The sequence below is a fragment of the Channa argus genome, chromosome 3, assembly GCF_033026475.1.
Source record: "Channa argus isolate prfri chromosome 3, Channa argus male v1.0, whole genome shotgun sequence".
NCBI lineage: Eukaryota > Metazoa > Chordata > Actinopteri > Anabantiformes > Channidae > Channa > Channa argus.
In genome coordinates, this window is record NC_090199.1 from 28,146,704 (window position 1) to 28,160,602 (window position 13,899).

The following is a 13,899-nucleotide window of genomic DNA, read 5'->3' on the forward strand; positions in this document are numbered from 1 at the left end:
ATATGTACCGAAACCTAACAGTCTGACCAGTGATTTAGCTTCCGATTAATATTCCAGTTGTTTCCACGCTGCAAGTTGAAGCAGCAAGTGAGGGTCAGAAGGAGATATTTGTAATGAAGAGAGATGTGTCGAAGCCAGCTAGTGCAATGCAGCAGGTAAAATTCATATTTAATTATGGGTTTGTGTGTGCACATTGTCAAGATTCTGCTCTGAAGAATTTAGAAGCAGGTTATCAGGGTTATAAAAGACCTGTTTGGTATCCTGTTTGTATATGGATCTGCAAAATGCCCCTATATTGTGTCATGCACACTTTAATATTGTGAACATTTTGATTACACTAGAGCTACAATAGACCATTTGTGTTATGTGTTTGGAATATTGGTCTTTTTGTGTTACTGCTGTTATGGTACATGGCAAATTGTTTTTAGCCCTGACTGGCAGAAGTGTGTGCACCGTACCACATAATCATTTTCTTCCATGTAAAGTAATTGTTTACACAAAAAGCCCCAAAGTAGTAAGAACTGGTAGGGTGGTTACGTTACAGCAAGAAGGTCCTGAGTTTGAATTGAGTAAGTGATGAACATCCCATCAGAAGATCAATCAGAATTCAATGTTTCTGAGGTTATCAGTTTCTTTTATTGATGGTGGCTTTGTTGTTGTTGTTGACGTTGCACATTGTAAAAGCTTAAACAACTCTCTTGTACTCCTGAAACAATGAGCACTTAAACCTTTTAGCAAACTCAATTCAATTCAACTTAATTTATATAGCGCCAATTCACAACAAAGTCATCTCAAGGCACTTTACAGAATAAAGTCAAGACTAAGTAAGTAAGTATAGAGAGAACCCAACAATTCCCCCTTGAGCAGAACCTAGGCAATAGTGGAGAGAAAAAACTCCCAAACGGAAGAAACCTCCAGCAGAACCAGGCTCAGGGTGGGCAGCCTTGACCGGTTGGGGTGAGTGGAAAGTGAAGAGAGAAAAGAAAAAGAGCAACAAAAAGCAGGTAGCTGCACACTGCAAAACACAAAGCTTCAAAGCCCGGGGACACCTGCAAAGAGGGACACCGAGAGGGAGACAGAGAAGGAGAAAGACAACTACGGGACTAGAGAGGGTGTCTGCTTCCCGAAACAGAACTGGGAGCTGGTTCCACAGGAGAGGAGCTTGATAGCTAAAGGCTCTGCCTTCCATTCTACCTTTGGAAACTCTGGGAACCACAAGTAGGCCTGCATTCTGAAATCGAAGTGGTCTACTGGGATGATATGGTGCTATGAAGGTCTTTTTTTGATGGAGCCTGACCATTCAGAGCTTTATATGTAAGAAGAAGAATTCTATTCTAAATTTAATGGGAAGCCAATGGAGAGAAGCTAGTGAAGGTGAAATATGATCTCTCTTGCTAGTTCCAGTCAGCACTCTTGCTGCAGCATTTTGGATTGATTGCAGGCTCTTTAGGGAGGTACTGGGGCATCCTGAAAGTAGGGAATTACAGTAGTCCAACCTAGAAGTAACAAATGCATGGACTAGTTTTTCAGCATCACTTTGAGACAGGATGCTCCTAATTTTGGCAATGTTCCGTAGGTGGAAGAAGGCTGTTCTAGATATTTGTTTTATATATGTGAGGTAAAGGACCTGGTCAAAAATAACTCCCAAATAATACTTCACTTTTGTCTGCTTTTAGAAGTAAAAAATTATGGGACATCCAGGACTTTATGTCTTGTAAGCATGCTTGAAGCTTAACTGATTTTTTTCATCTGGTTCCATAGATAAATATAGCTGGGTATCGTCAGAATAGCAATGGAAATTTCAGTGGAGTGTTTTCTAATAATGTTGCCTAAAGGAGACATATATAAAGTAAAAAGTATTGGTCCTAACACAGAGCCTTGTGGAACTCCATAGCTAACCTTTGTGTGCATGGAGGATTCATCATTAACATGAACAACTTGGAGTCTATCAGATAAATAAGATTTAAACAAACCTAGTGCAGTTCCTTTAATCCCAATTTCATGTTCCAGTCTCTGTAATAAAATAGTTGTCATAGATGGTATCAAATGCTGCACTAAGATATAACAGAACAAGTATAGAGACGAGTCCATTATCTGATGCCATGAGAAGATCGTTGGTGACTTTTACCAGTGCTGTTTCTGTACTATGATGAACTCTAAATCCTGACTGAAACTCTTCATACAAATTATTCCTATGAAGGTGATGACATAATTGTTTTGTGACTACATTTTCAGTTATTTTAGAAATAAAGGGGAGATTAGATATTGGTCTGTAATTGGCTAAAACACCTGGGTCAAGACAGGGTTTAAGTAGTGGTTTAATTACAGCTACCTTATAGGCCTGTGGTACATAGCCTGTTTCTAAAGATAGATTGATTATATCTAACATGAACGTATCTGTTAAGGCTCAAGTTTCCTTGAGCAGCTTAGTTGGAATAGGGTCTAGCAGACAGGTTGTTAGTTTAGATGAGGTAATAATTGAAATTAGCTCAGCGAGATCTATGGGTAAAAAGCAGTCTAACAGGGAGTGGGGCCTTATCGATGACTCTAGCACTGCTGTACATGAAGATCTATCTGTAATTTTTTGGGGGAGGATCTGGTGAATTCTTTCTCTAATAGCTACAATTTTATTCATAAAGAAGGTCATGAAGTCATTGCTGCTCAAAGTTAAGGGAATAGTAGGCTCAACAGAACTATGGCTCTTAGTCAGCCTGGCTACAGTGCTGAACAAAAACTGGGGCTTGTTCTTGTTTTCTTCTATTAATGATGAATAATATGCTGTTCTGGCATCACAGAGAGCTTTTTTGTACAGTTTTAAACAGTTTTTTCTGGCTAAATGAGATTCTTCAAAATTTCTGGAACGCCAATTCCTTTCTAACTTTCGTGTTTCCTGTTATAAGTTGCGTGTTTGTGAACTATACCATGGAGATCGCCTCTGCTGGTTTACTGCCTTCTTTTTTAGAGGGGCAACACTATCGTCTATTGAACGTAGTGAGGCTGCAGAATTGTAAACAAGATAATCAACTTGTGCAGGAGTAACATTAAGGTGGCTACTTTCCATTGTATTAACATATGGTGAAGCAAGTGATGTAAAAATAATTTCTTTACATTTGTTTTCACTTAAGCATCTGCTATAGTGGAATTTTTCCCTAACTGCTATATAGTCCGTTATAGTAAATTCAAATGTTGTTAGAAACGGGTCAGACAGAAGAGAGTTGTGAGGAAATATTGTTAAATTATCTGTTTCAATTCCATACGTAAGGACAAGGTCTAACGTGTGACTAAAACAGTGAGTGGGTTTATTTACATTTTGGGAAAAACCAATTGAATCTAATAATGAATTAAACGCAGTGCTCAGGCAGTTACTGTCAGCATCTACATGAATGTTAAAGTCACCCACTATAATGACTTTATCTGTACTAAGCACTAAATCAGCTAGAAAATCAGAAAATTCAATCAAAAACTCTGAATAAGGGACTGGAGGACGGTACATGATAACAAATAATAGTGGTTTTTGAGTTTTCCAGTTTGGGTGTGAAAGGCTAAGAGTAAGACTCTCAAATGAATTATAACTATGTTTAGGTCTAGGATTTATTGGTAAGCCTGAGTGAAAAATTGCTGCAACTCCTCCACCTCGGCCTGTGCTTCTAGGAACATGATATTTAATATGACTTGGGGGGGTTGACTCATTTAGACTGACATATTCTTCCTGCTGCAACCAGGTTTCAGTGAGACAAAATAAATCCAATTGATGATCGTTTTTTAAGTCAATTACTAGCAGAGATTTAAAAGAGAGAGATCTGATATTTAATAATCCACATTTAATATTTTTGGTTGTTTGTTCTGTAAGAGGAGTAGTCTTAACTTTTATTGGGTTACCATGATTAACTCCTCCTGTGGTCATTTTTGGTTTACGTAATTTATCGGTTAGGCTGGGAAAATTACCGTTTGCCTTTATTTATGACTAGATTTGTTCCATTCTCAAATAGTTCTGAAGCTACCCTGACACACTATACCCTGTTAAAGCTCAGATCCTCAGCAATATCTATAACCCAGGACTACTTAAAAGGTGGCCACATCCAGCCACACAAAATATCATTCAGATAACATGTGATGTTAATGATATTTCAATTATGGAATAATCGTATCTTCCCTTTTGCAACTGCACCTCATAATACTCCGTTATCCATGGCTTTTCATGCTTGATTATTAAATAGGATTTCAAGGCTCCGCGGGAGTCTGCCAGCAGCAACAAGTGAGGCAGAGAATTGAGAATTGATTTCTTATTGAGTAGAGAAAACACCCTTCCTCCTCAACACTACTGAGTTACACTGCTCTCAAAGATGCACATGACAACTTTACGCAAGGCTGTCATATTTGACTGGACTTGCTTTTCCATGAGGAACAAAAGGAATTGTTATGCGGTCCTACCTTCTGTGGAGTTGTATGTTGCAGCAAAGAAATGCTGGTCTGTGGGGAAACCTAAGAGCTTCACTGCTGAATTATGATTCCCTTAGCCCCAGAGCGTTTATTGAAGAGTTTATGACATGCAATATAAGCTGGTACCCACACAAGCATATGGACATTTGTTCACATACACCCACGCACACAATCAGGCAGAGGTGCTGACAAATGCTCCTCACATTTTCCCTACAGAAGTGCGTCAGCTTGTATTCTAAGGATGTCTAATGGTTCTCTGGGGTCAGTGTTCAGGCACATACAGTACTCTACATGCTAACACAGGTCACAAGAAAAAGTAATGGCACTTTGCCGTTTCCTGGTTTTCAGCATAAACTGGTCATGAAATGTGATTTGATTTCCAATATTTCCAAGTTGATCTGTTTTATTGATTAGTATGAGACACACACACCAAGACTTAAAAAAATAAATAAATTACACAGTCTTAAGAAGAACCCGTTCTTGAAGCCCGTTGGCTAAATATATGTGTCTAGAAATGTAGCACTGCAGTTTACTGACAAACCTTCAGAATTGCAGTAGTTTAAGTAGTTTAGATGTGCTTGGTACAACTAGAAACAATTAAAACACTAAACTGAGCCATTGGTGAGTTGAGATTCCAGCCAAGAGGCCATTTGGAGATTGCAAGTATTAAGGTATTAAAATAATCTCTTATTCATTTCTAATGAGAAACATTTGCACATCCCAATGTGCATAAATAGTTTGAAATAGCAAAAAGTAAAACATATTTTTCTCAACTTAAATGGATGCAAAGATTTGCACCCAACTGTTTATTTTCATATTATTTAGTTTAAAAATAATTTCAAAAAACAAATTTATTTTGTGAAATAAACCTGAAATGTCTTCAAACCATTTTTCTCTGCAATCTGATATCTGTGTGTTCTTAGTAACTAGCCCTTATTCCGACAACAGCATGTTAGGAGAACCTCACGTAACTCCTCTTTGAGAATCCTGGTATGTATAATAAACTTAAACATGAAATTTCACTGGCTAAATTGCCTATCAATCATTTCAAACAACGCAAAATGATTGATCTGATATACTGGCTGAGTTGTTGAACAGTTTTTCTTTTCAGGTCGACATGACCATTCAGTGCAGTGTCAGAGTGAATGGAGATTACATCAAGACGGCAAGATTTTATGAAAAAGTACACTGCCATTCCACTTCTCAGTGGTATCTGCTGAGCCAAAGGACTGTCTTACCACTTTTCAACAAAGCCACCACTTGAGAATCGAGAGTCTCCTTGAATGAGCGTATCTACAAATTAGAGATTGATAAAAGCTTTGTGCTTGCTTTATGACTACAGCATGCATGTATGTTTAGGTTGGTACGCTTAGGGACTATACATTAAGTAAAATTATTATAATCAAACCAAAGATATTTCCATGATCTTATTGTATCATGCCTTTTTTTGCTCACTTCACTCCCAGGTGTGTATGCTAAATATAAAGACAGTACAGCCAGCTGCCAGCTACCTTGGGAGAAAGACTGAAAGTACTCTTTGTAAACTTCTAGGCAAATTACCATTTAAAAAAAAAAGGTGCTCACATGTTTTGAACAAGCGGTGAAATGTTACACATAAAACAGTTGTAGCCACAACCTTATAAAATGATATAGCTATATAATATTATATAAGTTCAGTTTCCTGCTGCATTAACCCGCTACTACTGAGCTTAAACTGGACCAGTCATCCAGAACCTAAGTGTGAAGGCTAGTAAGTAGGACCCAAAAATCTCAGAAAACAGAGATGGAATAAAATGACGGTTCTTTATTGATAGTCGTGTAATTGAGAGAATGGTGGGTGAGTGGGGAAACAACCAGGAGATGAAAGTGGTTCCGGATTAGTTCTATTAAATGACCAGGAGAGAGATAGTTTGAGAAATGAGCAGACTTCCTGGTGAGATTGGAGTCCAGTTAAGGTGAAACCAGACAGCACAGGTAAGGAAAAGGTGGCTGGTGGAGCATCTCAGATATCCATGATCCATAAACTTAGCAGAATACAGGAGAGCCAGAAACAGCAGATAATATCCAGATCCACCAACAATAGAGTTCGGAAGTCAAATAGGTGATTAATATAAACTATGAGCACACAGATCATCCACTTTACCCATAGTTTACAGTCAGTCCAAGTCAGATAAAACATGAATGATCCAAATCCTGTTTAAAACTTCAATTCCACAATGATAAAATGCAATATCCAGATCCAAAACCATATCAATTTTTCAACATGTCCAGGTCGTAGTCACAATAAATCTTATCCAATCAGATAAAGGAGCAGGGGACTTACATCTGAGATGTGTGGGTGGCTCTCCAGGGCAGGCAAAGTGGAGCCAGGCAGATCAGTGAGCAGGCAGGTCAGCAGGTTAACAGATTAGCAGGTTAGCAGACAACTTACCAAGATAAGGAAATAAAGAAATAAGAAAATACCTACCTACCTACCTAAAAAACAACTCACCGTCAAGATGCTGATAGACAAACTGGCAGAGAACTGTGGGGAGAGCTGGCTTTAAATAGAAAGGAACACAGGTTAAAATGATCAGGAATGTGTAAAGTAACTGTCCCACTTCTTGTTCTAAACTCATTTCAGATTAACTACAAAATAAAAGTCAGGAAACAGAAAGCAGAGCTGGGGACCGTGACAGTAAGATATCTTAGTGTTTCTTAATTGTTTCGGCTCATTTTTGTCATTTTGCAACATTCATAACAGCTTTGAGTGACTTACAACTGCCTTGTTGGCACATTTCATTTATATTCCCAAGACTTGTTTTGGTATCAGTTTAATTTGCCATCACCACCAAAATAAAAAGTGGTTTGGTTATGAATAGAGCCATCAAAATGTATAGATGCTTTTTCACCATTATAATCACAAATTACATTCTGATTACAATCGTATAAAAAGCTAAACAAGAAAACCCCCTATAACAAGGAAAATGCCTGTAGCAGGTAATGAAAAAAAAAAGATACAAAAACCCTTCAAAGTACAATAATAAGCTCTCATCTTCCTGGGTATCTGGTTGGTCTTATTAGTCTGGCCAGAGATTTTCATCAAAATCAAATCTGATCTTTTCTCCTGCAATGCACTAGAAGAAAAATTACATCAAGTGGTGTAACCATCCCCTGCATTAATCACTTGTAAAGTCCTCACATGCAGCATTCATGGCATTCACCATCATCACATCGGCTCCTGTGGCCAAAAGTCAAATACTTTCCACCTCCAGGCTGAAAAGAAGTCCTCTATTGGATTCAGCATTTGTTAAGTGTAAGCTGACATCATCCCACGCAACCACATATTCTGTTAAACCTGGCCTACAGTAGCTAAATATCTCTCATGTTCTGGATGCTCTGCCACCAGCCTGAGGCTGCTGTGCAGTCCTATACAAAATTTGCAAATAGATCATGTTACAGTACATTTGGTATATTGTATGCAGTTGAACTATGTTGTCACAACAACAGCAAAGAAAAATTGTGCGTTTTTTTTTACCTGTTTTCTCTTGGAAATGTTAGCACAATTGATGATCGTCAGTGTGATTCCTAGTCCATTACTCTTAGCTGGCAGGTCTTTAGCAAATTTACTGTAGCACACGTAAACACTCCATGTCACAGACAGTTTATAGCATAAAAATGTATGTCTGCCAGATTTTGATAACTGAATGGTTCATTTGCAAGTAATACTTGAAGGATGAAAGAACGTTTATAAGCGGTGAGGACAATTTTGCTGAGAATCAACTAATCAGTTATGATCAATGAGCCATATACAAGGGATTTTCGTGCAGATTTGTAGTAGATTGCACTTACTCCTTTAAACACATTTACTCATTTGAGTATTAAATTTAAGCAACTAAGACAAAATGTAATAAACGTGATGAATAATTTACCCTTGATGATAGTACGGTGCCCTAAATCATGACGTTCCATCCATCATATGATGACGATGCTTTGTGCATATGAGCAACATCAGCAGATGAAAATTCCTGACTCCACTTAGCTTTTAAAGATGCCATCAGACAAACCTACGCAAAGTTTGAATGTTAAATTTAATGTAAGGAACAACGTAGTGGTTTGTGTGTTGTTAGTTAAAACTATAATATGCAACTTAAGCTAGAATTAATACTAGACTAATACTTATAAGTATTAGTCATCAAATTACAAAACATGAGAATGCTCCAAAACTTACTCATCAAGCAGAAATTGTTGACATACTCTGATGGTTAGATGGGTGAGAATTATAAATAAATGCAGGTGAGTCCATTAAAGCTCAGCCCATAGCTGTAGCTTTATGTTTTCCAATATTGTAAATTTGAGAGTGATGTTGACTCCTATGAGCACAGTGTTAAAAGGTGAGTAGAATAGAAGTTGCAGCCATATGTTCAGTATTGGTGTCTAAGTTATTGTACCCCCTTTGTACCCCCCTCCCTCTGTACCAATCAACAGGGCTTGACATTAACTTTTTTGCTCACCAGCCACTGTGGCTATTATTTTTTCATACTTACTAGCCATTTTGGATTTTCACTTGCCACAATTTTAAGATACTTCAAAAATGAATAGAGGTTACTGGGATAGAAAATCCCAAACACGAAAGAGACCTACTTCACCTGTTCACCACTGTATATCTGTCCCTGATCACCTCACATAGTTTTCTGACCAATGTTATGTTACATGCAGACAACTGTGCACACATTCTATACATCCTATATTAGTGTGTGTTGTGTGATGCACAACTTTTATTCAATGTGTTTCAACACAAGCTGGATCCAGACAAGACATCAGCTGTTCATGTGTGTACACAAAAACAGTAAGGCCAAACCTTTTGCAGACAAGGATGCAAGACGGAAGTATAAGGGTGGAAATTAGGTCACGTATTGTGGTTGAGTTTTTATTGAGCACGAAAGAAGCATATCCAGAGCCTCCATTAAAGAAAATTAATGTAGACAGTTTGTGTGATTTGCAGCCTGCAGAATGCATGTAATCAATATACAGGTAAAATATTTAGGCTAACAAATACTACATCATTTATCTGTCAGCTCTAAACATTATCTGACAAATGCTGTTGGAGAAGCTGCCAACAAATCTAGTCTCAACATTAATTGCTTTGGCACAGGTTTGCTATTCTCTCACCAAAAAAAAAAAAAGGTTTGATATTTAAAATGTTTTCAAATTTGGAAACAATGTGACTGCATGTGAATGAATGATCATACGTAACGTGTTGACATCATGTATTACTGCTTAATGATAATCTCTAGGGAACATCACGTTTGGTGAGACAGATAGAAAAATAATTAGACATAGAAAAACACAAGTCATGTTCCACAGTTTTACATTAGCATTTCTGTGAACTGAGCAATGCGAACCCTGTAAATTTAGACATTGCACAAGCATCAAGGATTTTTAATCACAAACCACAATGCTTACTTTCTAGACGTACATTTTTACAATGTCCCCTCAGACCGGGAAACAGATAATGAAATTCCCTCACAGCAAACACACATCATCAGCTGAGGCACGGTGCAAAATGATTTATTATACAACACTTCATGTTGATATCTTGACTGATTTAGCTTTCTTTGCTCACCCAACAATGGCACAAATGTTCCTGCTTCAAGTGAGGATATTGTGTCTTTTGTGAGCGTGTGTGTGTGTGTGTGTGTTGAGGGGAAGAAAGCGATGGGGGATTGTAGGCTGGATCGCAGCGCAGGTAATTGTCTTCGAAGTATGTGTGACGGCCTATGGCTAAACAGGGTCTATCAAGTGACAATTGTTGTGCAGCACTATTGTTGTTCCATTTCTCATTCCTCGCTCAATGGAATCTTCCCTCTGTGTTTTGCCACAGCAGTTGGAGGAGCCTCCTTGTCTCCCATTCATCCACCTGCCCATCCCTGCATGCGACAAAACGTTTTTAGCTTTATTCTGTTTAGCTCCATTGGGAAAATTATTAAGCGAAAACACAATGCTCTCAGAGCAAGGAAGACTGACTTAATGCCTCACCTCAGAAGACCTCAACACGCATATGTATCTCTTACCCTCCACCCCTACCCTATGTGCTCCCCTTCCTCACTCCTCACCTCTCTCGTGGGGCCTGTACTTAGTATTTGTACAATACATAGGACTTAAACTGAGAGTAGTGGTAAATGCTCCACGAGAAAAGATCAATTTTTCATGAATGAGTCCCTGGTGTTTCAAGAGGCAGTCTGGGAGGTCTGCTTTCAGGAGCTGATTAATAAAAGAAAAACGGATACTTTATCCCACAGGGAAACACGTTGCAATCCATGAGGATTTTCTATCTGGTGGATCTGAAATGATCTTCCTGTTAAAGCTACAAAATGGAACTTTGGGGAGAAACAGCTAGAAAAATATCCCCCCCGTGCTGCAGCTCTACTGTTACTGCCAACAACTTTTAGTAGATCAAATTTAAGCCACATGGTGTAGAGGCGTTTGCTTGTTTTCTTTAAAAGCCACTAGCAGAATAGAGAAGTTATGAACATTGGCAAGTTTGAGTTTGACATCTTCTCCTGCGCTTTATTTTTCACCAAACAGAGAGTTTGCCTAAATCTCACAAATCATACAATATTTATTTAGGAATTTAATAGTTAATTAAGAACTGAGTCCTTAGTAAAAACACAGCAAATACTAAAAGGCCATTTTAAAATAGTTTTCAATGAACAGAGTGTTAATTGTTATTTTCCACCAAATCCATTTGGATCTAAGAATTTGATTAACTTATTCGTTTTGGCAGGTAAACATCAAAGGTCAGTATAAAGGTAATGTCTACCAAACACTCATCAATACTTATGCTGATGCTGATGTTGGACAAAGACTCACTTGGGTTCATAGATAAACAGAAGTTGAAATTCACAGTTCACTATGACCTTACAAAATATGTTTGTGGCCATAAATCCAGAATAAATATGATAATCATGATCACATTTCACACTAATAATATTCTTTATATATAAATTTATAAAGTGACAATGTTTTATAGACATAATGTCGCAGAGGATATGTTTAGGATAGTTTCACTAGAAGACTATAATATTTTCACAAAAATTACAGTTATTATAGAAATAATTTCCATTTTGCCAAAAAAATACACACTATATTTTTTTTATTTCTTATATACATAACATATTTTATTAGAGCTTTCATTATGCGTATTATATACATCTGCATAGACACGTATGTAAAGTGCATTTGACTGGTTTGCAGAGGCACGCAACTCTATCGTGGCAATTCCAGTTTTTCTTAAAAGGATAGCACGTGTCTTTATTACAGGGTTAAAAGAAACATATATAGTTTTTATTGGAATTCATTTATTATTTTATTTTTATTTTGAAGTTTTTAAAAATGAATGAAAACAATCATATCCAGTGGCAGTTCTAGACACTGGGGGGGCTCAAGCAAAGAAGCCTTTCAAGGCCCCCCAAGCTATCCCCTGTGACCTAAAACTCCTCCTCTTCTTTCTTTTTCTTTTTTCTTTTTTTTTTATTTGTCGCTCGTGGCCAGAAAGGTTTACTTTACTGACTGTTACACCAAACTCTACAACATTGGAGGAGGATTTATGCCTCTGGTCACACTAATGTGGGTTTGGGGACAACAAACGCTTCTAGTTGATTTTTGATTTAATTGATTTAGTTGCGCAAATGGTAACAAAACACAAGACTCATCCAACGTCTTTCAGTGAGAGAAGTCTAAAGTATCGTGGACACTTTAATAGACTTTTCAAAGGGGGCTTTTTAGTATTAATTTCACAGTTGTATAGCTACAAGAGGATTTAATTTGTTCAGGCCAAACATGGCCTGTGTGATTCTGACTTGCAGTGTGGGACTGGAGAAAGTCCAGTTTGGTGACTACACAGCTAATTGTCTGTGAAATACAGCATGCCTATTTCAAGCCAAATGATATTTCTCCCTTTTCATCTGCTGCAATTTCAAAGCAGTGCGGTCACTGAGTGGCACTGAAACCAATGAGCCATTAAAAACCAATACATTGCTGTATTGTTAAGCGCATGGCCTTATACTCTATGTTCAAAGCATCCTCTAACAATACAAATGCTTTGTGGGTCACATGCCAAGCAAGTTGGTAGCACATCCTCAGGACACATCCTGAATATAACGACAATGGTGGAAGTTTTTTGAGCACTCCGAGCACGCTTTGTGTCGGGGTTTGGCCGAAGTCTTTTTTTAAATATCACTTACTAGAGCCGAGCAGGGAGAGGGAGCAATCACCGCTGCTGATTAGATTAGTGGACACAGGACAGATAAAGTGTTGGTCCACTGATTGAGGGAAAACGGAATGCGGGCCAGGACCTGCTACTGCAGATCACATTAATTGCGCTTTAAGTCTACTGGCCGCCGGTTTTGCTAACACTTCTTCTCAGGAACACAATTAATAAAAAATGTCTGCTTGTTGGCCACTATATCCCAGTATGCTCATGATTACACACACATGAATACTCACACATACACACACACATGCCCACTGCAGCTCTAGGGGTGATTAGTGACTATGTAAGATGCCTCCAAATGAGTTTGAGCTCAGTACACATCAGCTAGACACAAGTCCTGAGGGCACAGCATTAATCCAATGCTCATTGCTGACGGCCAAGTCTTATATTGTACTGGATTTGAAGTTTAGTTCATCAAATCTCCTTTTACTTAATGTTTACTAACAGAGCAAATTTGAATCGCTGGAGTCCAAAACACCTTTCCAGATGGAAATGTTAGCTTTGGCCATCAAACTATAATGAGCTTCTTTTTATTGGTAGATAATTTAAGTGTCACAATGCTAACATGTGTGTGTATGTGTCATTGACTCAGAGCACAGTGCTAAAGAAAGGTCGGTATCTCCTCAACAAGACTCTGACCTGAGCTACACCAATGTGCTAGACAGTACAGGGTGCAGGAGGTGCACAAATTGGACACCGGGGAGTTCTATACCAATTAAAGGTGTAGTTGATCTGTCAGTCAAGAAGGATGCTTTAAGGGCTGTTGCCCAAGAAACTGATATAAAAGATGATAAATTTTACTTTTTGTGTCAAAATAAGGAATTTTCCAAATGAAGCAAGAAAATTATATAAAAATCTTAAGAATAAAGGAAAATTATTTCCTTTTCATTTAGTTTTTTAAAATACAGTTGTGTATATATTTGAACTCTTGACTTGAAATCAGAATATCAACTTTTAGAGTTTGGTCAAAAAGTTTGGATGAGTTTAGAAATTAAAATCTGCTTCAGATCACTGTTATTATCACCACCACAACTATAAGCCAGTAGATACCTACTCCACATGCTAGAAGGCTCAGTAGAATTTTATTATGCATATTATGCGTAGCTGCATCTCCTATAGTCAGGTTTTGAGTAAAAAAGAAGGTTCTGTTTGGGGAAATATGTGGTTTGGGTTATAACCAGATAATACCAAGACACCAAACTACC